The following is a 27,577-nucleotide window of genomic DNA, read 5'->3' as shown; positions in this document are numbered from 1 at the left end:
TCAGCCCTTGCAAGCATTGGCACAAATTAAGCACTGGTCCTGTCACAAAAAGATTCTAAACTCTCATATTCCAGCACTGCAGCTTTGTAAAGCACTATTCGCCTTCTGAATAGGAAAAACGGGCTAATTATCTATATCTATTGCAGTGAGTGTTTTTTCTCCTATAAAGTATGTAGGGCATGAATTGCAGTCTGTGCAGAGACAAAACTCCCAGTGAGGTAAATAGGAGTTTTTCTACTTTAAAGCTGCAGGATCAGGCCCATACTGAGCAGTTGAGCTTCCTGTATTGCATGTGGGATATAATTTCACTGTTGCCCTTAGATAGTACAGTGCACAGCACTTTATAATAGCAATGACTTGAAGGCTTCCCTTAAAATTACTTGTTAAAGGTTTAAAACTCTGTCTAGGAATATGATAACATTTGCTTTAAATGAATACCTGGTTTTAAAAATAATTAACTGGGTAAAAGAACTTTTAGTGCCCCAAAGCTAAGTATTCAGTAAAAAGCTGAGCAGCTGAAGAAGCTGGTCTCCTGCAGGGTTAGGAAGGAAAGGATTTATGGCCCCTTCCCACCAAACTGAACATTGCTCAACCACCTAAATATATTACGGAGCTGGTTTCATCTTTCCCTGAAGTTTCAGGGTCAGAATTGCGGATGGTTTGATCTGGGATGTTTTTTTAATAGACCTTTTGGTCAAATCCAATTTTTGTGCAATACCATTAGTGAATATAAACAGACTTTTACTGAATTTTGACTAAGACAATGGTTCCCAAACCTTCACTGCTAGAGACCTTTTTTTGACGGGTTAGCAGTGCCTCTCCAGGCTAGGCCGCAATCTTGCAAACTCTGTTCACATCCCAACCCCAGTTCAGGGTCTCCTTGCGCTGAGCCCCAGCACAGCTGCTGCCATCACATCATTTTTCCCGTTAGTTTTCCCTATCCCTTTCTCTTTCTGTCTCTCTTTTATTTCCTTACCTTGCTTTTCTTTTCCTTGTATTTTTTGTGTTAAATTCATTATTGCTACATTTCCTGGGGTCTGCAAGGCCTCCCGTCCCAGAAGTAGCTGAGTGGAGTGTGTTTCATGTGCTGGATGCTGGGTAATAATAACCCAAGAGGACTCCATTTTCATTAAACTAAACTGGCTCTTTGTTAAATCAACTATTTGCTGATTGTACCTACTTCTCATTAACATCCCTGTACCTCTGCACACAGACCAGTACCATAGTGCTCTCTCCAAAGACCCAGCATGATCCACCAGGTTCCATCCAGGTTGCTACCGGGTGCATCACGTGGTAGCTTTCACAACTGGGCTGAGAAGATATACGAAACTTGGCAAAGCATACTGCTACCCTAAACCCTTAGCCCTGTACAAGTGAGCCACTCCTGTGATCACCTGCATTAAGGATTTCCAAAGAAGTAGGAAGGAAAGGCCAGCAGATTTAGAGGAGCTGCATACCACCTTACCTGAAGCTATTGCTATACTTAGGATGGATCTAGGATCTCTCCCCACCTCCACTGCTTCTCTGCAGTGTCCTATGTCCATGCCTGCATTTATTCCTGTGCCCTCACCACGATACTAAGACACCACTTTCTATATCTGATAACTGCACTGAATTGTAATCTCTTAGTTGGTTTATAAACTCTTTGACCAAGGGACCATCTTTTTACTATGTGTTTGTGCAGTGCCTAGCACAATAGGGCCTTGATCTTGACTGCGTTCTCTCGTTGCTACCAAAGTACGAATAAATATCAAAAATAAATGAAAAATACCAGTGGTATCTGCATATTGCAGTGTTGCCATCTCAGTCGTGAGTTTTGTGATATTTGATGTTTGATAGTTGAGGAGATTATAGGAGAAGCTCAGATTTCATTAAAAAAAAAAGTTAGTTTCTAGTCCTTATGATTGCAGAGAAAAGCTTAAAACTATAACCTGAATGCACCTTGGCTAAGAAACAAGACGGCAAATAAAAAAAATCAAAATGTATATTTTTAAAAAATCTCCTAATTTGTAAAACAGTGTCATGAATTTGGGGGCCTGGATCATGATTTTTGGACATTTGGGATTGACAATACTAATTTTATTTCTTTAAACAAGAAGAAAGAAGGGAACTGCACTGAATGAGTCCAGCTACATTCTTGTATTGTAAATGTCATACATTCACTTATGTGAGCTTCATGCAATTTATCACTGAAAGCGCTTTAGGTTTTTTTTTTTAATCAAAGCAGTATCATTTTGAGAAAAAGGGGAAAAACCCCACTGTAGACGCAGAAAATACTTTCTTGCTTGCGTTCCCTAATCCATTAGAATCCGGCATTTTTTAGTTAGGCTTTCCAGAGTTTTTGTCATCCATTTCCATTCAAAACACAACACACTGTAAACTTCACAAAGCACACATACTGTAGTCTCATGCTGACATATATAGTCAGTCATTTGAAGCAGAAATCGCCCCATAGTTTATGATGGTTACACATTTTTGACTGACTCTGGGATTTGTTTGTGGTGTTTTCTGTGTTTTTTCTCATTAGATGTTATGATTCTTTATTTAAACAAATGACAACATTGGAAAAACCTTTCTGGTATATGTGGGGAAACAGGCATCAATCAATAGACCTCACATTACAACACAACAAACTAGGGTCTGATTCAAAACACATCCAAGAATGGACAGTAACCCTTCATTACCAGACTACAAAGATAGTAATAACTCCACATCCCCGAAGGCATCACAATGATCAAGGAAAAGATCCCTAGTTGTATATTTCAAATATTGGTTGACATTTTTTTTTTTGAAGAAAAACTCTGACTTCTAACGGGTTCTGAAACTGTGTGGTCTGTCTCAAGACAGATCTTAATGAAATTTGCCATTATCAAAACTAGACTGCCTGGAATATGGCAAAGCCTATTAGGTTCACAATAACAACATTGATTTTAGGGATTTTCCCCTCCCTCCATACTTTTTTGATGTGTGAAGAGAGTGAAGCTCCTTAAAAGATATTTTCAATGGGATGGTTCTGAAGACTTCGGATAAAATATTTCAACATAGTACCTGCAGGGACAGAAGAAATTGCTTCAGTTCATTTTGCCTTAGTTAGAGTCGTGTTAAATCAACTGCTGTTGGCATTTGCCGGACTTTGTAGACATTCTTTCAGAAGGTCTGAAAAGCTTCAAATAGATGAAGGTCTTCAAACAGTAACTGGCACATGGGACCGACATCAGTGAGGCTCCAAAGACTGTCCAGAAGGGATAATATACTGCATAAACAGGGTCCTATGACCTTCTTCCATATAAGACACTAAGCTTGTTCCTCTCTGTTTTTATGTCCAAGTTTCCCCAACAGGATGCCGGGTGTATCATTTGATCAGAATGGTAGAAGGTATTGGGTCTGATTTTCCACTGCATTGCACTTTTTACAGTTATTTGCATATGTGCAAAGTGGCTGTAAAATGTCACCACACTGATTTACTAGTGATTTACATATTCTTCTAGGTGTCAATGATAACACAAGGTGCAAGATAGTAGTGAATCAGGCCCTCTGCCACTAGGATAGCTCTGCTGTCTTTTTTTATGACAGGATTTAGTTACTCCTGAGGAAATTTTGTACCAAAAATTAAAATTCTGTACCAAATTAAAAATTCTGTGCGCAATATTTTAAAATTCTGCAAAATTCTGCATATTTTATTTGTCAAAATAACACAATATAATCATACCAATTTCAATTATTTTGGTAATTTATTTCAGAATAAATTTATTTCAAAATACCTGTCAACACGTAACAATACAGACAATAAAAGAGATTCAGGAAATGTTTTTTTGACAAATAGATTCCTTAGTAGGCATATTAATACAGAATTCTGGGTAATAATTCATTTAAACTACAATACAGAACTGTATTTCCTGCACCCCTCAGAAGCAGCACAAAGGCCTAGGGGAGTTTGGGGTAACAAAGGAGCTGAGGGAGAGGGAAGTAATTCCTGGGAAGGAGCCTGGGTGTGAACTTGGAGGGTTGGTGGGTTTGGGTGGGAAAAGTATGGCAGAGGGGTTTTTGCAGGTGGGTGGGGAGGGATTGTTAGGGAGTTTCTCCCAGGCAGACCCTGGCTGACCCCAACCTCTCTCATTCAGTCAGGCACATCTGCCCTTGTCTCCATGTGTCCCTGCACCCCCATGTGTCCTTGTATCCCCATCCACATGTCCCTTCACCTCCACTTAAACATCCACTCCCGCAACCCCATGTGTCCCTGCACTCCCCTTTCCCATGTGTCTCTGCGCCCCTGCGCAGCCATCCCCCTTCCCCCATGCAGTCTTGCACTCCCTTCCCTTTGTCCCCATGTGTCCCTGCACCCCCTCAGCCAGCCTTCTCACCTCATATCCATGTGGCCCTGTTCCCGCTGCTCCCATGTCTCTGTGCCCCCGCTCTGTCTCCTCATGTTCCCCCTGTGTCCTGACATGTCTCGACAGGTGCTGTGAAGAAGGTATTGCAGGCTCTTTCTCTTCCCTATCACAGCTGGGGCTGGCCAGGAGCAGCTGCCCGTGGTCTAGCACCACAGCGCCCTCTAGTGGGAAAAAGTCAGAACTGCAGAAACTTCGCAGCTGAAGATATTGTCTGCATATATATATATATATATATATATGTTATACTAAATTACTCCTTGGGGAATTCTAATGCAATATATTTCAAAAAGATTAGTGCTTTTGCTGGAACAATTCTGCAACCTACCCTAAGCTTTAAAAGATTTGAGGCAAATAAACCTGCAAATCCTATTCACAAGTGTGGATCCCACTGAGGTTAAAAGGACTGCTCCTGGGAATAAGGGTTTGCAGGATCATGCTCTAAGTCAGTGACAATAGAATTAAAAGTGGCTTTTGAAGTACAAGATAGTGGTCTCTCATTTTATAAGGACCAACTCTTACACCTAAGATGTAGAATCATGAAGTAGAGACTAGAAATGCCAATGTCACTGCCTCTACAAGCAAATCTTGTTAATATGAGGCCCTCCTCCCAAACTGAATGCTGTATAAGGAAAGTCAAATTGGGATTCCTCTCTGAACAGAGCTCAGGATCATTATTGTTATTTTTAAATTTTTATTTTTTATTTTGAAAGAAATGTACCTACTAAGTAATCAGTAGACAGATGATACAAATCAATACACCTTTCACCAGTATCATATAGAAACATATTCACAAACCCCTCCAGGCCTGCATTAAAATAAATAATAGAATATAAATGTGTGTGTATATATATATTCCAGTACTATAAGGAAAATGGGTGGGGGAAATAAACTTTACTTTCTCTCATCTTCTTCCTAAGGGTGGTGAGGTTTGAGATTGCTCTTTGTTCCATGGGGAGTTCATTCCACAGTCTCATACCTGCCCCCAAGAACATTCTATCTCCTGACCTGGTGAGCTTTACTCTTACAATAGAAAGCTCCATTGTGCTAGAGGTGTGAACCACGGTCTTCATCCCAGAGATTTAGATGATCTTTTAGATACACTGACCTCCCAGGCCATGGAGCACCTGGAAGAAAAGGAACAAGACCTTGAACTTGATACAGTATTCTATGCAAAGCCAGCGCAGAGATGGGAGGTCAGGTCTGATGTGTTTGCAGTGGCCAGTGTTGCTGAGGAGACATGTTGCAGCATTCCATACTAGTTGACGTTTCCTAAAGGACTGATGGCTTCATACCCAGGTATATTGCATTGCTGCAGTCCATCCAAGAGGTGAAAAAGGCACATATAACCAAGGCCAGGTTATCATCTGACGGGATGGTATGGAGTTTTGCTCACTAGATTGACATTACTTATTAAGAAAAACGGTCACTTTTTTGTATAAACCCCCCACAAAACATAGAGCCTTAGTTATGCTTAGTGAGACCTAAAGAGCTTCTTGTCTTCTTTTAGGGCAATAATAGATCTAGGGTCATATTTTTCCTTGCTTGGTATAACTCCATTTAAGTCAATAGAACTATAGCTGAGTTGCATTTGGATCATAGTAGGCTGTAGTCCTTTAGTTCTGAGCTTAAATAAAGTAAGATCAGGACCTGAGTGTTAAAATGAAACTTGAAAAATAAGTACAAAAATAAGGAAATCCAATATGAGACAATTTAATGTTAATATTAATTTTATTCACAGATCGCTCCTTTGAAGACTAGAGAAGGCTGGTATTGTCCATCTATTGCTCAGTGGCTGCACCTCCATTCTGAACATTTCCATTTTACTAAAAAATCGAACTCTAAACATTTAGAGGTTTTAAATCCACTCTGATTGTGTTGTTTTGTAAAGGAGTGAAAGCAGAAAGCAGCACAGTAGGGAGTGTGAGTGTTGTAACTTATCCAATCCTCACAGCTGGTAAACTTTAAATTAAAGGGAAAGTTACATCAGGTACCTTTTCCCCCTTCACTTGCTGGTCCCTTCTAGTTTTTCTTGCTTAAAACTAAAATATGAATATGTCAGAATGAGAGAATCAACTCCTTTCTCTGCAGCATGAGAATGGAAAATGTTTCTGTTTTAATTTAATCTCTGCCAAAAGCATTGTCATATTTCATAGGATGCAACTACGGGACTGTTCTATGGCTGGAATTCCCTTTACATTCCCGGAATATCTCCCAATAGCTATATGTTTTGGATTACTCTTTCTTGCTCTTATTATGGTCATTTCCCAAATATTGATAACCTCTTATTTCTTCCTCACATCTTGCACTGAGAGGGCAGCAAATAGCCTCTTCCAAGACCAAGGCCAACATTGTCACTGCAGTTCTTAACTGGCCACCACAGTCCACTCTCTATCCCTTCTTTCTCAGGGAGGTCAGCTACCTACAGTAAGCCCCCCATTAGGCCAAAATGGCTTGAAACACAAGTCCATTTCTAAAGCTTCTGTGTCTTTGCCACATCTTCTGCCTCATTCTGGTGTCTAAAATGTTTCAAATCTCCATGCCAAGGATTTTATTTATTTTGCTGTAATACTTGATACAGCTAAAAAGTCCATATTAGCTAGTGACTGAATTTACTTTTTCCAGCATTGATAAAAAAAGATTCTACATTTATGAATCCAGCTCACGTTATTCATATTCTACGTGCATGTCACTGACCTGATGTCACTGTGATTTCCCTGCAGACTGTTTGGCCAGATACTGTTGGTGTTTCCCTTGAGGGAGGAGAAAAAATGTGATTTTTCCAGAACAGCAGAGCTTGCAGGAAAGTTAAAGTTTTCTGATATATGCAGAGGCTCAGTGCTTCCTTTCTTCACTGCTTGATGCATAGCATCAAAGATGATAACGAAAAAATGTTTCTGTTCCTGGCAGAGGCAAAATGTGGGGGTGGGGGCAAGCAGGGTCACGTACCCCCTCTCAGATTTTGGACTTAGCTTGGACTGAGCATGCTCACATGGACTGAGTATGCTCAGTAGATTGCTGAGGCCAGCTCTTGCCACCAATATGACAGGTAGTCTGCCTGTATTTCTAGAGTGTTGGGCCCACTCTCTGCATGTCCAGGAAATTCCTAGTTCTTCTGCACCAACCTGTCCACCCAGTTCAAACTCCTCTTTTCCTGATTCTGAGCAGTAGGGAGCATCCTGGATGCTGATGTGGAGGTAGAGAAGCACATCAGAATTGCAAACTTGTAGAAAATGGAAGTTGTCAGCAAAGAGGAGACAGGGCTGCTCCAGGAAAAAGTCATTCTCTAACTGCCAGCAGCCGAAACCCCTCCTTCTTCCCATACAACAACTGGCCACTTCCCAAACTGTTAAGCAGCAGCCATGGAGCAGCCTCATTGTTATTCTGTTGCTTGGGCAAGGATTCATTTCCCTTGATCCCCTCAGAGCACTCCTGTGTACACCCAAGGACTTCCTGGATTCATAGAAAGAGACTAGGAGATGGTAGGGATGGTAGGTTAACAACATGGGGTAGAAAACTTTCTGGCATTCAGAGATGATCTGTACCTAGTGGGGACGGGGGAAGAAGGGAAGAGTGAGGGCAGCGGCTTCAACAGATGTTACTGAGCATGCTCAGGACATGTGAGCATGCTCAGTACAAGCCAAGCAGCAACTGGGCGGGTGGGGGGGGGAGGGCATATGATGCTCCCTGATTTCGCCTTGCTGGAATTATTTAATGCATCAGTCAACTGACACCTTCTACCAACTAAGATAATATTGAAAAAATGGAGCGTGGAGGGCAGAGGGAAATATATAACTGACTTCAGAATTAAGTCTTGATGAAAAAGGGTAGCACTGAAGCAATTATCTATTCTACTTGATGTTTCACAAGCAACAGAAACAAATCTGTCCATTGTCCAGGAGTTTCACTTGACAATGACCTTCTTAAGTTGGAAATTTATCGTCGTACAGTACAAACAATAAGGAAGAAGAAAAGTTTCTTTGCTGATCCACCATTGTATAGGAGCAGTGATGTCATAAGAATATTGATTGGGATCTTAGGATTTGAAGGGGCAAGACTTTGTTAAGTTTGCTGCTGTATGTCAAGTGATCCAGATAGGAAAGTGCTGCTGCATTATCTGTGCCTTGAAATAAAAGATGAAAATAAAGTTCAACAATCTGCCATGGGTTGTAGTTTGACTGATCACTATTTCTCTATTTGTAACATGCCTTAATGACTGAGCTTTTTCCATAAATTCTTCCTTTAACCTTTCAGAAGTATGTATGACACAGTGGGAAGTGCATTTCCCACAGTTTTCAGGCCAACGAGAGATTGTATCATACCACTGGAGAGCTTGGCCTAGCATTGCTCAAACATTTCTCTTTTATGTGGTAGCCTAAATCCTTTAATGTCCAGCATCATAGGACACATGTTTAATATCTGTCAAACCAATCTTTGACTGTAAACTTTTACAGGTGCCTTTTGAATTTAAACTTTCAGTTCATTGTTTTTTTCTTGTCACAATCTTGTGACAGCAAATTAACATCTTGGGATAATTGCAGATTTTATTGAAAAACTGTGTCAACAGCTGCAAAAGGAGCCCTTTTTTAGGTGCAGATATAAAAATAAAATTGTCTGAAACCATTGAAAGGCTGTTTTTCACATCTTGTACTAAAAAGTTACTTTAAATCAGTTTCAGTCATGTTCTTCTAAAAAAACCCTCCAAAGGTGAATAGGCTGACAGCTTCTACAAATTGCAGTATGCTCAATGGAAATCAGAACATGCTAAGAAATTATGGTACCCCTGCAGTGAAAAATCATTGACAAGGACTCTGTCTCATCAAAATGCAGCTTATTATGGAACAACATTAAAACATGCTGGATTTTCAGAACTGGTGAAGGGAGGTAACCATACCAGTCTCCTTGAAAACAATATGAGTTGTGCGGCTAAATCCCCTACTGGCTTTGAAAATCTCTGTTGTTGTGAGTAATATGGCCTTAAAAAAGCATACTTATGATGGTGAATGTGCAAGCAGCAATAACTTTTTAGACAAAGCTGCAAATAGCAATTATAGTTTAGACAGCAAAGGAATCAGTTAACCAGCTTAAAATCAATTTATGTCGAGCTTGGCAGCATGGCAAAGAAATAATTAATCAAATCTCCTCATAGCATGAACAGATTCATGGATTCCAAGGCCAGAAGGGATGGTTGTAATCATCTATCATTACCTCCTGTATAACACAGTGCAGAGAACTCTTCCCAAAATTTCTACAGTGTATCTTTTAGAAAAACATCTAACTTTGATTTAAAAATTGTCAATGATGGAGAATCCACCATGACCTTTGATAAATTGTTCCAAGGGTTAATTACTCTCACTCTTATTCCTAGTATGAACTTTCTGGCTTCAAGTTCCAGCCATTAGATTGTGTTACATGTTTGTCTGCTAGATTGAAGAACCCATTATCAAACCAAAGTAGCCCATTTAGGTACTTATAATCAAGTTACCCTGTAACCTTCTCTTTGTTAAAATAGATTAAGCTTCTTGAGTCTATCACTATAAGGCATTCTGTCTAATCCTTTAATTATTCTCATGGTGTCCAAAAACCAGCCAGCTAGTGCAGGACCATTTGGGTGGAGCATGTTGTGGAGCAATCTTACTGCTCCTGTCAAAAGGCAGTGACATGAGTGCTCTGCGTCTGTAGCTAGAAGACTACACTTTGCAAAGGCTGTGGTGCACCAATCAAGGCAGTAGCTTGTTGCCCAATCTAGCGCTTTTGTTGAATGCTTGCTTTCAGTTCTACCTTGCTGAGCCACAGAGGTGAAGAAACTTTCTAGGCCATTGTCTCACACTAGAAGGCCGGAGAGTTCATTGCTACTCTTCAATTTACTCACAGTTAAGAAAGCAACTAATTCAGGGTGGTTCCCATATGAAGACAATAAGGTCTACATGTACCAAATGTGTGAAGATGATGACTTATTTCATGCGGTAACAGGATGATTTTGGTATATCTCTTCAGTGCAATAAATAGGGCTGAGTAAAGTGAAGCAGCCTAGATAATAATAATAACAACTGTATTATGATGAACTTCAAATAAAAGAGGGAGAGGCCCTCCACTGGTGTAAATAGGTGTAACTCTATTGAAGGCGCTATGCCAGTTTATACCAACTGAGGATCCGGCCCAGATTTTTGTCAAAAACTTTAGTGCTAAAATATTTAATATTGTTACCCAAATAGCAGTGGCTGAGAAAACATCAGCAATACAATCTGTTACCAGCTGATGGCTTTATCATTCAATCTGCTGTGGTGATACAAGACCAAAGAGTCCTTTCCTAATGCTACTTTTGTCTTAGTCCTGTATCTAAGAAAAATAAAGATGAAAATAGCCAAGTTTCAAGGTGCAAATCAGTATTTAAGATAAATTAGTTTAGATGGAGAGTGCTGAAATTTGCCTCTTAGGGTATAAACAGACTCATAGATCTTTTAGGCTAAAGTCGATTTTAAAACATGCATGAGGTCATATAACTATTTTTGGTTTTTTGTTACAAAATCCTTTCACAATACTGGAGAAAGGCAAGAAATGCAAGAGGAATGTTTTTTTCCAGGAGGATTTCTCTTACCCACTAACTTCAACCTTGGCCAGAATGTTACTCACATGATCTGCAGCAGCAGAAGACCCTGTATATTGTCCAAGGAAGGTAATGACAGGCAATTTAAAAACATGTGCAAAATACTTTAATCGGCTTGACAGCTGTTTCATATGGAAATTGTATGTTCATATTTGAATGGCAAACTGTTTACAAGAGGCTGATGAAGGATGTCTCAGGTTAAATTTATGCAGTCTGGCTTTAGGAAGTTGGAGATCCAATTTTATTGCTGGTTTAGATATCTGAATGTCTTGGGATTCTAGTCACACACATTTTTATATATATGAGCACTACCCTAATCTTTTCAGGCTTTAGCTTAGTTTTAAAGATGCTGAATGGGGTAGGGCAACTGTTAGTATTAAAATGATCTTTGATCTGGGGAAAAAGCAGTTTTGTTTAACTGTTTGACAAACCCTAGAAGCTAAATCTCTCTCCTGTTTTACTTCAGGTGTCTGCTACAGGGAGGCATCCAGCTGCCATACACTATACTACCAACATACAAAACTAGTTTAGCACCTGAGAACAGAACAGAAAATGAGTATGTATAGTGATTAAACTTAGCAAACAGGGAGAGTAGTTGCGTTCTGCCTGAAAGACAGGTCCAAAGTTGGGTAACACTATACCACTGCGTCCCATACACATCTCAAGCACTTCAAGGAAAGATAGGTCAATGCTAAAAGTGACTGTTGCGATATTAGTTATTGCCACAGATTACAAAGTGAGTGAGCAAGGGACAGCAATGAAAAACTTAAGAAGATGGACAAAATAAATTCCTTCTTTATTACAGATCTCTAGGACACTCCTGCTGTCTACTCTACTTTAGCTCTCAACTATATTACCTTCTTATAGAGATAATTAAAAGTAAATAAAGAATAGACATTTAGGACTGGGAGAAGGGGAAGAGATGAATGAGAGAGAGAATTCAAGGTCCAGTGACTGGCCCCCGGGATGGTAAAAGTAAAGTCCAACTATAGAATAAATGATTTATTAGTCTTAATTTTCTATTTAGTGCCTAAATACTGCAGCAAAGTGAAAGAAGAAAGAATGCTTATACTAAATCAATAATTACATTAGTTATAACAATATCCCATTAATAGAATTCTGGGGTCCTGGGAGATATCAGTGATGACAACTTCAAGCATTCAATAGTCATTTGTCCAGCCCCCAAAAATCATGAGATTGGCTTAAAAATCATGATGTTGAAAATAATAAATGTTTAGATTCTTATTATTAGTCTTCTGATTTCTGAACTTTTAGTGTTCAAATTTTCAAACTTTTCTCTGCAACCGTAAAGGCTAGAAACATACTTTTATAAAATGAAAGCAGAGATTCCCATGTAATCATCTGAGTCTAGGATCAAGGGCTTTAACAGAAACACCAAAAATTGCAAGACTTAATTCAAAAGACTTGGCAACATATGCAACTATTGTTGACTACAATGGGATTCACTCACGATGGAGTTTTAAGAGTGTGGAAGAATATTCCTTACAAGCAAAATTCGGTCAAGAAAAGTGCAAATAGAAGACAGAAAAAATAACAGTACACATTACCCGTAGTGCATATTACCTCACCATGTAGACAAGGCCTAAGTTGGTGAAACTTGCACCTTCTTCAGGGCCCTTCAACAAACACACTAAAGCAACTTAGATTCTTTTACACCTATCCAGATTCCCAAGGGAAGATTCTGATCTCATTTACAGTGGTGTAAAGCCATTGACCTCATTATTATATTATATTGACTGTATTGAATTCAGTGGAGTTACTCCAGATTTACCTTGATGCAAGATCAGAATCCCCTTATACATCATGTCTGAATTAGGCCCAACAGATCTCATTGAGTCTAAACTGGTATAACCCAAACACCAAACAGGCAGAAGTATAAGTGAAAGTTACTCCCATTCTACTTTAGCTTACTTCTTCTTACACCTTCTTCTGGTTCCTCAATGTGTCTTTTACACTAGCTCAGACTCACGCATCAGACATTGATATATATCTGCCTAAGGGAAGTTTAATTTACACCAGCTTAGAGGTCACCTCTGAATTTGGCCCAGTGGGTCTGACCTAACAGGAAGAAGAATTTAGAAGAAGGAGAAGAATGTCAGGAGTAATTTTATACTGGTGCACTATCCTCTCCTTATACAGAGCAAGAATCCCTGAAGCTACTACTAAGCACTTTGTTGCATTCATACCAAATTAAACAGAGATATTTGACTCTGAATATGAAATCCCCCAAAGTTACTAGGTCCCTTGAGAGGTGTTACATGAGTCTATATCATCAGGGATAGCTCAGCGGGTTGAGCATTGGCTTGCTAAACCCTGAGTTATGAGCTCAATCCTTGAGGGGACCATTTAGGGATTGGGGGGGAGGGGGAACTGTCAGGGACAGTTCTGCTAGTGAAGGTAGGGGACTGGACTCGATGACCTTTCAAGGTCCCTTCTAGTTCTGTCAGATAGGTATGTCTCCATATATTACAGAAAGTCATTGGGTAGTTTTCTACAGTAAAGGATTATCACTGGCACCTTTGTCACCTAGCTTTATCAAATCATCATGCAGAACTCACAAACGCCCTCAGTCTACTCAAACTTTCCTCAGAAGGACTGCAGTCTGCTCCACCTACTCCTTTCTGAGTAGTCCATGTCTGGTCTCTCGCCATTGTGGGTAACAACAATTTCTTCTCTCAGTAGGAAACCCTTATCCCCACTACAGAGAGAGAAAGAGTTTCTCTTTACACTTACTTTTGTTAGTCCCGTTTTGGGGTGTACCCAGGCTTGAAACATGGTAAAAGCTTTAACAAGCACTAAAATTGTCTGGCTGATTTTAAAAGGTTTACAAAGTTTTAATCCTCCAGTTGGAGATTTAAGGCATACTTCTGTCACATTCTATAATCTCTGAACTGAGGGAGTTTCTTTGAGTCGGGAGAGAGTAAAGACAGTTTAGGCTCCCATCATTCTGTTCTAGCTCTAGAAAACAAGGAAAACCAATATTGGTATCACCGCTTGTTTGCTGATCTGTGGCCTATCCTTTAGGGTTACCATTCACTGAGGGAATTTATAACATGGAGCCTGATCCTGCCCGCTTAGGATTTGTCTACACTTAAAAGTTTTGCCACTTTAACTATGCCAGCATAATTAAAGTGGCATTAGCCCTTCCTACTGGGGACACAGCTGTTCTGGTCTAAAAGTGGCTATACTGGTTGTGATGTTATGAGTATGATATAATATCTCATTGAAAGATGACAGGGCCAGAAAGAGTCAATTAACTCACCTCACCGACTGACCTGACCCATGGATGAACCTTAAGGACTGGTTAGGAAGATATGTAAATGAATAGAGCTTTGAAATGCAAGTCTGCATTGTTAGAGGTAGAAGGATAGATGTTTGCTCAGGTCTTGTGACGTAAGCAAATAAGTCTTGTCCCTATTGCTATAATTTTAATTCAAAGATCAAAAAAGGAATATTAACATTTATGATGATACTTGAGTGAAATAGTATTTTTGTCTATGTGTCTCTTTGAAGGTTGTGGTAACCTGTATCTGAACTGTTTAATGGATAAATTACTCTGTGCTAATTGCCAGGATGCTTAGGAGAAGGAGTTAAGCCTGTTGTTTTCTTAGGCTGAAAGGCTGCTGGAAATGTATAAGAAGCCTGGGACATGATCCTGCTTCATCTCAGATCTGCTTTGGGTTTCAAGAGGGGGAAACTTAAGCCACAAGGATTGAGATCCCCAGTCATTGACTGGAGCCACCCTGAATATGGACATTGGACTATAACCTATAACTATGTCTGAAAGGACTTGTGGAAACTACAAGCTCACCTCTACTATGCATCTGAACCTCAAGAATTGAACTCAAGTCTGAATGTATATTGATCTTTTAACCAACACTCTCCCTCTTTTCTTTTAAAATAAATTTTAGCTTAGTTAATAAAAATTGGCTAATTGTATGTATTTTGGGTAAGATCTAAGTTATAATTGAACCTGGGTATGTGGCTGATCCTTTGGGATTGGAAAAACCTTTTCTTTTATATGATGAAGTAAGATTTTCAGGAATCATCATCATATCTAACAGTTGTGTCTGGATGGAGGCCTGAGGCTGGGTACTTTAAGGGAACTGCGTGGTTTGGACTTCTAAGTGACCGGTAAGGTACTGTAGAAGCTGTTTTGTGCTGGCTTGGTAAATCTAAGTATTGGAATAACCACCAGCGTTTGGGGTTTGTCTGCCCCGTTTTGTTTGCAGTTCACCCTGATTGAGTGACCTCAGCTAGCTCCCACGGGCAGCACTGTCACACTGGTATAGGTTATTCTGATTCAAACCAGAATAAACTACTCTGGCATAAGGCATTTTATACTGTTGTAACTGTGTCTACATTAGGACTTACACCTGGAGATCTATGTTGGCAAAACATCACACATAGTTAAACCGATAAAACTTTTCTCACGTAAATCAGTCCTGACTGATATAATTAGTTCCTTTGAAGTCACTAACATGTGTGAATAATGAGGATGACAGTTATTATACTATTTATTAAAAGACCACTATCAACTTGAATCTTTTGAAATTGACAAATTAAAAAAAAAACAATTTTCCAGTACATCATCCTTTATGTCTTGATCTTTTTGTTATTTAAAATTCTGTTCCCTTGTTTGTATTTCGAAGACACTTTTGGGCCAGACTGAGCAGAAACAATAACATGCTCAGGTCCAACCTTCCTTCCCCTATTTCTCTCTGTGCACACAGCTGCTTGCTGCTTACCACCCATTTCTTTATGTTTCAGCTTTGATGCTGCTGTTACTCTACTTCTTCTTTAGGTGACATCAACCACCACCTTCCATCTTTCAGAGCTGTGAAAGGGTTGGGAAGCTTCCACTCTCCTTTGGATACCACTTGATCTGTTGTTGCCTCTGAAATACGTGTCTCTCTTTCATCCTCCGCTGTTACTGCTAAGCACTCTTTTGCAGAGCCTGGGGAAGGGTGTGCATCATTGACAAAGTGCTAACCCAAAGGGCTGTCAAATGTACAAAGTAAGCAAATTAATACAAGAGAATGAAGGAATGTTGTCTCTCTGACCTTTTTCATTTAAGACAGTTGCATCAATAGCAGGTATGACAATTGCAGATGGAAATGTAATTTTCAAGTAAACAGTGTCGCTTTAAGTGTCAGTAATGTGCTTGGCTCCATACAGAAACCAAAATTCCCAAAGATCTTACAAACTACAAGACGGATACAGAAAAACAAGGGGCACTGGACCCTTCAGAGTCAGAAAAACTTGGAGGTTTCCAGTTTTCAAAAAATGATTGTTAGCTCACTTCTTGTGAGCACTGTGTAAGGTGTATGTCTTTTGAAGGGAAGATGTAGTGACTTGGCAAAGAGGGCTTGGGGTTGCCACTCCATCCTTCAGGATAGCATGTACGGAGGTCTGAACGAAAGAAGAAAATGAACTGTGTACCAAGACTGACATCACTGGTAGAGCAGTAAAGGAACATGCTAACGCTCCAAGAAGGACCTTCCAGGCAAGGAAAATTAATTTAAACTTGATGCACTGTATGGTGGCTACTCATGTGATTAAAGTTTGCAGGATCAGAGCCAGGAAGAGTGAAGATAGTATAGTTTAGCCGTGAGAACTGGTCCATATATTTCATTTGAAACATTTTTAAACGATAATATGGGCTTCTTTTTAAAATGGAAGAGTTCACAAAATATTTTGAGTTTTCAATTTTATTTTGGTTTCTTTGCTTAAGCTTTCCTCCCCCCTGCCACAATTTTTAGTTTTGATTTTCATTTATCCCCACATCCTCTCCCCAGTTTTCAGTGTCAAAATAGAAAAAAAAATGGGGAGAAAAGGAAAAAAGGGAGAAAGAGGGAAAATAAAAGAAAAGGAAAAAAGAAAAACCAAGACATTTTCATTCAGAACATTTTCTTAAACCCCAAAATTTGCGGTAAAAGTGTTTCATGAAAATTAAAAACAAAAACAAATTATTAGCATTTTTTACTAGTTTCACTGGTTACCTTACCTGAGTCTCTTTGGCTATTTAAATCCCTACCCCCATCTCTTATCCGCTCACTATTAACTTGGAAAAAGCAAATATTGCAAGTTGCCTACACATCTTTGTGCTGGGCATGATATTGCTTTGTTCGTAGAGAGTTTACAGAGAGTTCCTCTGTGGGTATGTCCACACTGCAATTAGACACCTCTGGCTGGCCCATGTCAGCTGACTCGGGCTCATGATATGGATCACAAAGCTTCTGGCTTGAGTTTTAGGTGATATACTTTGTGGAATGAACACACAGTGAGCCCTGAACGGCATACTCACTACTTAATTATAGATGCTCTAGCATCTGGCCGTCACTTGATTGATATAACAGAACTAGCTAGCAAGAGGAAGTGCTGATTCAAAGCCTCACGAAGCAGAAGAAGCAGTGAAGTAAGGGCCAGCCAGACTGTGAACTGGACATTATGAGATTATCCAAGTTCAGTCTTTTTTCTTAATATCTCTCAACAACTCAAATGTATATATTACAGACTTGGTGACAGGCAAGCCAACCGTTCTTCTGGTTTCTTAAATCCAAAGCCTCGTATTTTAGGATTCATCCACTAGGAACCTTGGCTGGGGGGGATGGGGAGGTAAAGTATACTGCTATCTGCCACCTTTCTCTGGCCACTCTGAACACTTCCCCCCCCCCACATACACATACATAAATGACAGACTCTGATGTGTTGCCTGAGAATTCTTAGGGTTCAGAGCACTGAAAAGGTCAGAGCAGAAATTAGGTCAGAAATTGTTAGCTCTTTGCTAGTTAGACAGAACTCACATCAAAGAGGCTCCTAAATTAGAAAGAGGAGGAAAGGGAGAAAGAAAGAAGGGCCCTAGGGACAGGAAGTGGGAAAGGCAAAATGGAGAGTGAATGGGGACTAAATGAGGAAAGGAGAGGAAAAATGGAAAGAGGGAGAGGGGAGGAGAGGGGATGGTGCCTCTCAAAGGCGAAGGGGTATAGAGTGCTAGTCAGGGAACAGAAGCCACCATGCACTGGTCTGAGATTTTATAGGAGGGAGATGGCAATGCCCCAGACTCCAGAAAACTATGCTTCCAAGAATAGCCATGCTGCTTTCTGACCAAATGAGAAACCACACTCTTTTGCCCCACAAATTGTTAGCTGCAGGTGTGGGACTTTCAGGCTGGAAAATCTTCCTCAAGTAATGAGGCATCCTCAGTGGGATTCTTTGAGCACATGAGAAGGCTGAACTGGAGAGACAAACAATGAGGTTGGAATACGGGGCACTTCCCATGGGTCTGTGGGCTGGAGGAGACACAGTGAGGATGAAGTGAAGGAGACACATGGTGGCAGTGAGGTGAGTCTAGGCAGAAGAAGATGAGCTGTAAAGGTAGGTTGAAAGAGGACAAAGTGACGTGGTAGATTGCATGATTTAGTTAGCCTTGCAGTTTATATTCAATGAGGTTGTGCCAGGGGCCACACAATGAAGTCCACCATGGGACTGGACTAGCAGTAAGACATTATGAACCTGAAGGAAGGCAGATAATGAGGCTGGGTTGAGTAGACACGCAGTGAGGCTTGGCTGTGTGGGACACAGTGAGATTTGGCTGTGTGAAGGGAATGAGCATGCTGAGGTTGGATGGTGGGTGAGGATTTGATGAAGCTGGTTTTGTTGGAGTAGGGCATGTGGTTATAACATGCATATTACCATCATGAATATTTATTCAATCATTCCCCTCATACCTAGGCATACTTCCAATCATCCTCTCTACAACCCCCACTTAGACCCCACTGCCAGTGACTACACATGAGGTGAGTCCTGTTTTAGTAAATTTCTTTTGAAATCTTGATTTATATGCACCTAAAAAATCTTTATTACTCTGCTTCCTTTCAGACAATTTAGTTTGTTCACTATGTTTTTTTTTTTAAGTTTAATTCCTACTTTCCATTTTTCTGTTTTTATTATGACACATTCCCATGGGACTGTGACTGGCAGGTGGGTCACAATATACATAACTGATGGGGCCATCTGTCTTCCTTTCATTGCATGCTTCCTCTTTCTTTCTTTCTTTCTATTGTCATAAGCAGTCTATTATAGAGGCAGTCATATTCATGTATAAAGAACGATGCATAGGTAGTGGCAAAGGACAAGGCTATACATACATAAAGGATAGGTAGTGAGCTCACAGTAGATTCCTGACAGTGAATGGCTGAGCTGTTTGCATTAGTTTTCCCCACTGTTTATTATTTTTACCTTGCAAAATATGCTGAATCTAGTATAAACAATAATCATATTTTAGATGAAACTCCAGAAAAGCCATTCTATTTTCCTTGTTTTCAGCTCTGTCTCGCCCTGATTTGGCCCTTATTTCAGCTCCCTCTCCTTCTTAGTAGCACCCTCTTATCTCATTCTCTCTTCTGATCACATTTGCCGGTACTGGGAAAAAAAGATACTAACCCACTCTGAAGAAACCTTCAGCCCCGCAAAACAGCTCATCTGCAGTTCTCAGTAAAGGTTCCCTTCAGAGATGTTGGACGCTCCTGGTTTGGTTTTATGTCAGTTTAAAATAACAAATTAAGAAAAAGTGAAAGTTCAAAGTGGTGCAGCAGCACATGGGGGTGGGTAGTTTAAAAAAAAAAGGGTTAGGATGAAAGTTGTAGCCAGGCCAAAACAAATGGCCAGGAAGGTCTGTAAGGATCTGATCCTGCAGGCAGACCTTACCCACTGAAGTCAGTGGACTACTTGTATTAGCACGTGTGGCAGGATCAGGGTGTAAAGCTTGTATAAAAAAACCCAACAACCTTGTAGGGCAAGATCCTCATCTAGTCTAAGTTGGTGTAGCTCCATTAAAATCAACAAACGGCAATGATAGTCAATGGACCAAAGGTGATCTATGCCAGCTGAAAATCTGGCCTGTAATTCTCTATGTCCCAATCCAGCGCTCTTAGAAGCCACTGATATCAATGGGAGCAGGAGCTGGATGTAACATCAGAACTAGCGGGTGGGAGGTGGCGTGACTTCATTTTAGTGACATCGGCCAGTGGCATTCAGACTTTTCTCACACTCTGTACATTAAGCTACATTGCATTCAGTGTTTCCATTTTTCATTTTTGACTGTTTTTGAGGTAAATCATATATTATCATTTTAGGGAGTAGCACAAGAAATTGAAAGCAAAATGAGTCGTCCCACATTTTTTAACTTGCTTTAAAAAACCCCCACCAACAGTGGTCTGTCTTTAACCTCTGGTAACCCTGACATTCTTTGCACTAAAGTGTCTGATATTAAAGCAGATTGCTTTCATGCCTACATAAGTAATATCATATGCTTCACATCAGCCTAGGCTCAGGCTAGCTGAATTCCCACTGTATTATTGCCTGTGAATGAACACTCCATGCATACTAATAATTGCCTATCTGAATCAGTTTGCCTTTCAACTTCTTGAAAAGGAGTTTTATTGGTCTGGTTACATGGGCTATGGCATGGGAGCCTAGTTTAACACATGCTGGTAATGTTTGACTGTGTTAGTGGTTTGCCAATCTGTACTAGAAACGCAGAGAAACCTTTAACAATGAATAAAAAGTTATGTTCACTGAAGAAACAACCGCTCTCCCAGTCAACCTCAAGATCATGCCTGAGCTTAGTATCCTGAAAAAAGTGTTTAAGAGGGATTTTTTTAAAAATTGCTTTTCTTATATATAAGCAATGTGTCTGGATCTCTTTTGAAATTTTAGGCAACAGGTATTAAAGGGAGATCCACCAGAATTGTAGATTTTTTTTGGCCATTGAATTTATCTTAATATGGATGTGCTTTATTGTGAACATTAGGAGAACATATTTTTGCGAGAGTTCTTTTCAAAAACGTTAGTATTTCTTTTTGATCCTTTATCCTGTAGCAAGTGCTGACTTCAGATCTTCTTCTTTTTCTGTCTTGCTTTTTTACTTCTCTTGCTGGGCCAGATTCTCATTTACATTGGGTCAATCCAGAGTAAATCCACTAAAATCACTGAAGTTACTCTAGATTGCCACCAGTGTAAATGAGAGGAGACTCCAGCCCTTTGTGATCTTTTCACAAGCCTATTTATTTTTTACACTGGAGAGTCTTATATGTCCCTTATATCAATGGCTTTATAACCCTTCTGTTTGATGAGTCTCTACAGGTATGTCTTCACAGCCCCTGGAGTGAATCTCAGAGCCCAGGCTACAGAGTTGGGCTTGCAGGACTCGTGGTACAGTACTCAAAATAGCTATGTAGATGATGCAGCTCAGTCTGGTGCTGGGCTCTGAAGCCCACTTGCCTCTCTAGCTTTAGAGCTGAGCTCCAACCCAAGCTGCAATGTCTACACAGCTACTTTCAGTCTGATAGTCTGGCCCCCATGAGCCTGAGTCTGTTAACTTGGGCTCTGATACTCATTGCTGCAGGCTGCTGCTTGCTGCGTAAATGTACCCTAAGTGGTTGCCAACACCCCAAAACCAACAGAAATCTCTTAGGAGCACCTCCTTGCATTGCAGAGCGAAATGAGGCACTTTCTCAAATCTAGGATAATAGCAGAATGTAACAGATTGAGGCCACTTTTAAAAGACATTTTTATTTACTAAACAACGATGAACAGCTATATTTATCCATTTGTATTGTCACAGAAATGTTGACCATTCATGTCAATATGTCCTAATAAAAATCTTCTCGGCTAACACATAAACTTTCATAAATTGCTAACATTTGGGCCCATCTTTATTTCTCCTGTTCCCAAAGGGCATGATCCAAAACCCATTGAAGTCAATGGATAGATTCCTGTTGGCTTCAATGGGCTGTGGATCAGGCCCAAGGAGACTGGAGCTAAGTGAGGTTGAATAGCAAGTGGGAACGGAAAGAAGATGGAAGAATGGGGTGGGGGGCCCGTAAGTTTTCTTATACATATCTTCAATGCTGCCTGACATTGTGTGCTGAGAGTAACTGAGGGAGCTGGCCTCTCACCAAGTATATAATGTGTATCTTTTATGAGACAGCCAAGGGTCCCTAGAGTCTGGATGTACTTTCCCTGATTGTTTAATTAATGTTACATTAAAACAACCTGCTTATCCATTAATCATTGAATGGAAAGAATGGCCAATGTGGGCCAAATGCTGCTCCTAGAAGTTCTCCAGTCTGGTCTATGGTTACCCTCATCCCTGATGTGAAAGTGCAGTCCAGCAAAATCATATCCCCTGCCATGCCATGCTCCCTCTTAATCCAAATTGCAGTTAGCATAAATGTCTCTGTTATCACGAGTTTCCTGTAAGGGCTTTTCATTGTTTTCTGAAGCATTAAGTATTAGCCCATGCTAGTGATAGAATACCAGGCTTGATGGACAAATATCTGGTCTGATATTATTGCAACTGTATTTTGTTACAATGGCCATTTGGAAAGCTGATAAGACTTCAGGAAGAAAGACTGTAGATGACTGGTTCATTAAATTGCTCTTTAAAAAGGAACAAGCACTTTTTTTTTGTTAATATTGTTTCCCTCTACATTGGCCAAATGCTAAGTGTTCTTTATTCCTGTATGTTGAAGTTTCTATTGTGTAAATAATCATATGGGCATATTTAAGTACTGGCCTTTTTTGAGTTAAGTCGCATTCAGACTGTTATGACTGTGTTTAATCTTTGAAAGACGGGGGAAAATCTGTTCTTCAGAAAAATCCTCTTTTTATAGAAAACTATAGCGTTCTTATCTTTGATCTGAGTAAGCCCAACTGTACCATGTCAGCAGCATATTAGTGCCAACGCATGTGTTGTACTTTTAAAATGCTGTTTCAACATATGTCATTGGATCTGTGTCTCTACAGGCTTCACAACAACCTGCACCCTGGTAACTACATGTTGATTGAAGAACCCTTATGAAAAAAAGATATAAATGTTTATGGTTAAGGTGATAACCCTTTTGTTTTCTCTGTAATCCATCACAGGGCTTGTCAGCCCTGACAGCTCGAGTTGAATTTTTTGAACACCTCTTTATCTGACAGCTTCATGCATCATAAAGCAGCAAATAGAATTAGATCAAAGTCGAAGAGTCACTGTAGGCTTGGTAAGGTATGCAATCCTGTTTATATCTTTATCCAGGCTCTGACAGTTCATTTTAACTGGCAATAGGGGGAAGGAGGGAGAAGGAGGAAAGTTTCTCTTTTCTTTTAAGAAGGTACAGTAGTGCTGCATTTTTAAATGCACACTGCTTTCACATATCATTTCCCCTTGACATCTATGATTCCTTGTGTACTGTAGCACACGATATACATTTTCAGAACACTCAGCAGCAGCAGTCCCATTCTCAAAGCAACGGCTTAACGAGTGCATGAGGCCATGTACCCATATGCTTTAATAATCCTGACTTTTGTTTCATATCAATGGCAAAGATTGACAGAGCTCACTTTAAACAATGGAATATTGTCCATCTGGTACATGCCAGATTCTATGAATTACTGTGATGGATAACAGGTTTACCAACAGGCTGCTCTAGACTTACCGAGTATAGCCAGCATTCACTTATTAAAGAAACAGCACAAGAAAAAAAGAATAAAGCCTGTTCTGTTGAACATCTGATGGGATCACAGTGAGGCCAAGGTTTTAAAATAAATTGTCACCTAACATTAGCCACCTATGTCCACACTTAAGTATCTACATTAGTATCCTGATTTCCATAGGACTGAATACCCAGCAACTCCCACTGAATAATACAAACAAGAATAAGAATTCTTGCCAAGATTTTGAAAAGTCCTGAGATCAGTAGAGTTTGAGTGGGCAGTACCAATACTTCTGAAATTCAAGCTAATTATTTAGATGACTGAAAATGGATTTAGGAGCCTTACTTTAAAAAAAAATCTTTGTAGTCTTATGTTTGTTCATATTATGTACTAACTAACATGGTATGGTAGATCTCAGAATACAAAAGTCCCATATGACTGCACCCAATGGATGGCATTTAGGGGCTGCAAAAGGGAGAAATGCCAGCTGCACAGTATGTTCTCCCTGTCCCAGACCATGCAAAAGCCCCTCCATGGGTGCTCCTGGGAGTATAGAGGAGGAGCCAAAGTGAGAGGAGCCATTGTCCCAGGCACTTTCCTTTTTCAAGGCAATGGGTATTGATGTGATTATTCATGCATAAGTTGCTACAGCTCATAGCAGCAACAATTCAGACAGTGTTTCTGCAACAACTCTGTTCAAAGGTAGTTTTGCACAGGAGCTGGAAGATTACCAAATGGAGCTTGTTCCTATGTTCTTCTGCAGGAGTGATGCTGCTAGCTGAGCCAGGGATTGAGGAAACAGCACAGAAGGACAATAACTCTAGTGCCCTAAGACATACAGGCTTTGGAAGCTGTACTTCTTCCTCCTCCATAACCTCCCAGGTCCTTTCATCTGAGGAGACTTTAGCAGAAACTCTGTGGCCTGACATACACTACAAACATAGGTCAACATAAGCCACGTTAGGTTGATTTAATAATGTCTGTGTCTACACTGCCGAGTCCCTTCTACCAACCTAAGTGGCCTGTAAAGTTGACTTCTAAACTGCACCTCTGCAAGAGGTGTAGCACTTGATTCAACATCCATGGGTCGACATGGGAATAGCACAGACACTACATTGTGTAGTTTGAATGAATTAGCCTCTGGGAGGTGTCCCACAGTGCTCCGTTGTGATCGATTTGGAGAACATTTCAACTCCACTGCACGTCAGCCAGGTACACAGGAAATGGCCGCTCCCCATTAAAGCCCTGGGAACTTTTGAATTTTCATTTCCTGTTTGATCAGCATGAAGAGCTCACCAGCACAGGTGATCAAGGCCGCAAACGAGCTCCAGCACAGAGTATACAGGATGTGCCAGCACAGAGTACACAGGAGGTAGTGGATTTTATTGCTGTGTGAGGAGAAGACTCTGTGCAGGCAAAGCTCCAATCCAGCAGAAGAAACACTGACATCTGTGCCAAGATTGCATGGGGCATTTGGAAGAAGGGCTACATCAGGGACACGCAGCTGTGCTGTGTGAAAATAAAGGAGCTTTGGCAAGACAAGGAAGGTAAACAGCCATTCTGGTTCTGTCCCACAGACATGCAGCTCTTATGAGGAGCTGCATGTGATTCTTTTTGGCGACCCCACCACTACCCCAAAACACTCTGTGGATACCTCCCAGGAGCCCTGGGTGACCTCAAGCAACAAAGAGAAGGACATTGTTGATGAGGAAGAGGAGGAGGTGGAGAATATGAGGCAGGCATGCGGAGGATCCATTCTCCCCACGGACAAGAACAGTTTTTAACCCTGGAGCCCATCCCTTCACAGGACCAGTTGGTGCAGAGTGTGATGCCAGGGAAGGCACCTCTGGTAAGTACACATTTCCAGTCAAACTATAGGGGTAACATGCTATTGTTTTTTATGTTTAATCTAAACAAAAAAGTAGATGCATTGGGTATTGATGGCCACTCCAACTATGCAGAGGGTGCTCTCCGAAAAAGACTGTTTATGTGCACGGGGATGGCCCAGGAATCCTCCATGGAAATCTCTAGGAAGCTTTCATGCAGGTATTCTGCAATCCTTTGCATAAGGTTTCTGGGAAGGGCTGTCTTATTTCATCTACCATGGTAGGACACTTTCCCGCGCCACTCTACTATTAACTCTGCTGGAATCACTGCAGCACACAGCATTGCAGCATAAGGACCGGATCTGTACCCAGATGCTTGCAGCATCTGCTCCCTTGCTCTCTCAGTTACCTTCAGGAGAGTGAAATCGCATAGGGTCACCTAAGGGAAATGGGAACTTTTCAGTGCTAGCCCTTAAGCCTCAAACAATTCAACAAGTAATTCACCCCCACATTTGATGAAATATGGGTCACACAACCACGCTTTCCCAAGTGTGCCATGGTTGTGGTTGGAAGGGATTACCATGCATTGCAAGCAGCATTGAAAAAAAAAGGGGTGGTGGTGAAGGCTTCCTGTTTGTTCACTTTCCCTCTCCCACCTGTAATAAGCCTCTGTCCCAAATCTGGACCTTAGCGTCCAAAATCTGGATGCTTAGCATGAACCTCCAAGCTTAATTATCAGCTTGGATCTTATCCTCGCTGCCACCAATCAGGATTCTGAGTACCTGATAAACTCTCTGGTCTCCCAAACCTTCCCTGGGGGACCCCAAGACTCAGATGCCAGAGCCTCCAACAAAGGGAAATAACCCACTTCCCTTTCCTGCTCTTTACTTCCTCCCAGATTTTCCGCCCTGGGATACTAGGAGATTCCCTGCTTCAATCCCTTGAAACACAAACAGAGAGGACGATTTACCTTCCCCCCTCCTTCTTCTCCCCCCTCCCAGTCTTTCCCTGAGAGAGACAGTACTCCTGGCACAGAGATTCCTATCCCCTTGCCTTAACTAGGAAAAAATCCAACAAGTTTTAAAAAGAAAGCTTTATATAAAAGAAAGAAAAAACACATGACATGATCACTGCATCAAGATGACTAACACAGGGCTATTGCTTAAAAAGAAAATATGAATAAATCAATAAGAATAATACATTCCAGCAACTCCACACATGTAAATACAAAATACGATATAAACCTATTGCTTTTCCTTTTGTACTCACAACTTGGGAACAGAAGGGTAGAAAGAAGCTTGGACATAGAAAAAAAAAAAGCTTTCTGTCATAGCCGAGAGAAAACAAACAGGCAGAACAAAGACAAAACAGACCCAAAAGTTCCCTCCCTCACTTTGAAAAATCCGGTTTCCTGATTGGTCCTCTGGTCAGGTGTTTGGTTCCCTTTGTTAACCCTTTACAGGCAAAAGAAACATTAACCCTTAGCTATCTGTTTATGACACCACCCCTACCCAGTGCCGAGTTTGTGAAAAACAAACAATTTGGGGGACTTTCACTGGTGCCTGTCCTCAAGCACCAGCCAGTTTGTTAGGGGAAAAGAGTCTTTTCGCAAGTTCCAACCTGTGATCCCAAGAATGTCTTCACAAAAGCGGCAGTACAAGACCTCTTACCCATGCCTCATGGTCTTACTCATTGTGGCTGGAGCAGCAAACTGACTCTTGCAATTGCCAGCGGTTGTGATTATGTTGTGGCTTGCAGTGAAATATATTGAGGGGTGATTGTTCTTATAAAAATAATTAACCTTGCACTGGAAACAACGTATGCACTTTCAGTTCTACCCTTGTGCTTTGTATTCCTTGCAGCTGAAACCTTGTCCATTGGCACATCCTCCACACTGGACAGAGACTTTCCCAGATTAGAAGGTGGAAAAAGAAGACTCGGGAGGACATGTTCAATTAGTTAACACATGCCTCTGAGAGTGACAAGATGGAGCTCAGAGCATGAAAGATTACACTGTTCAAGAACCTGGACATGGACAGGGAGGACAGGAGAGCATGCAGGGAACAAGAGCGTGCCATGCAGGAAGAGGTGCTGTGGATTATGAAGGAGCAATCAGACATGTTGAGGCATCTGATTGAGGTTCAAGAAAGGCAGCTGGATGCCAGAGTCCCTCTGAAGTCTATGCTGAACGTGCTGCCACTCTCACCAAGTTCCACATCCTCCTCCCCAAAATGTCCTATGAGGCGGAGGGC

Source organism: Chelonoidis abingdonii, chromosome 1 (genome assembly GCF_003597395.2).
Source record: "Chelonoidis abingdonii isolate Lonesome George chromosome 1, CheloAbing_2.0, whole genome shotgun sequence".
In the NCBI taxonomy this organism is placed as follows: Eukaryota; Metazoa; Chordata; order Testudines; family Testudinidae; genus Chelonoidis; species Chelonoidis abingdonii.
The sequence above is the reverse complement of the archived record's forward strand: the minus strand, read 5'-3'. Positions refer to the sequence as shown.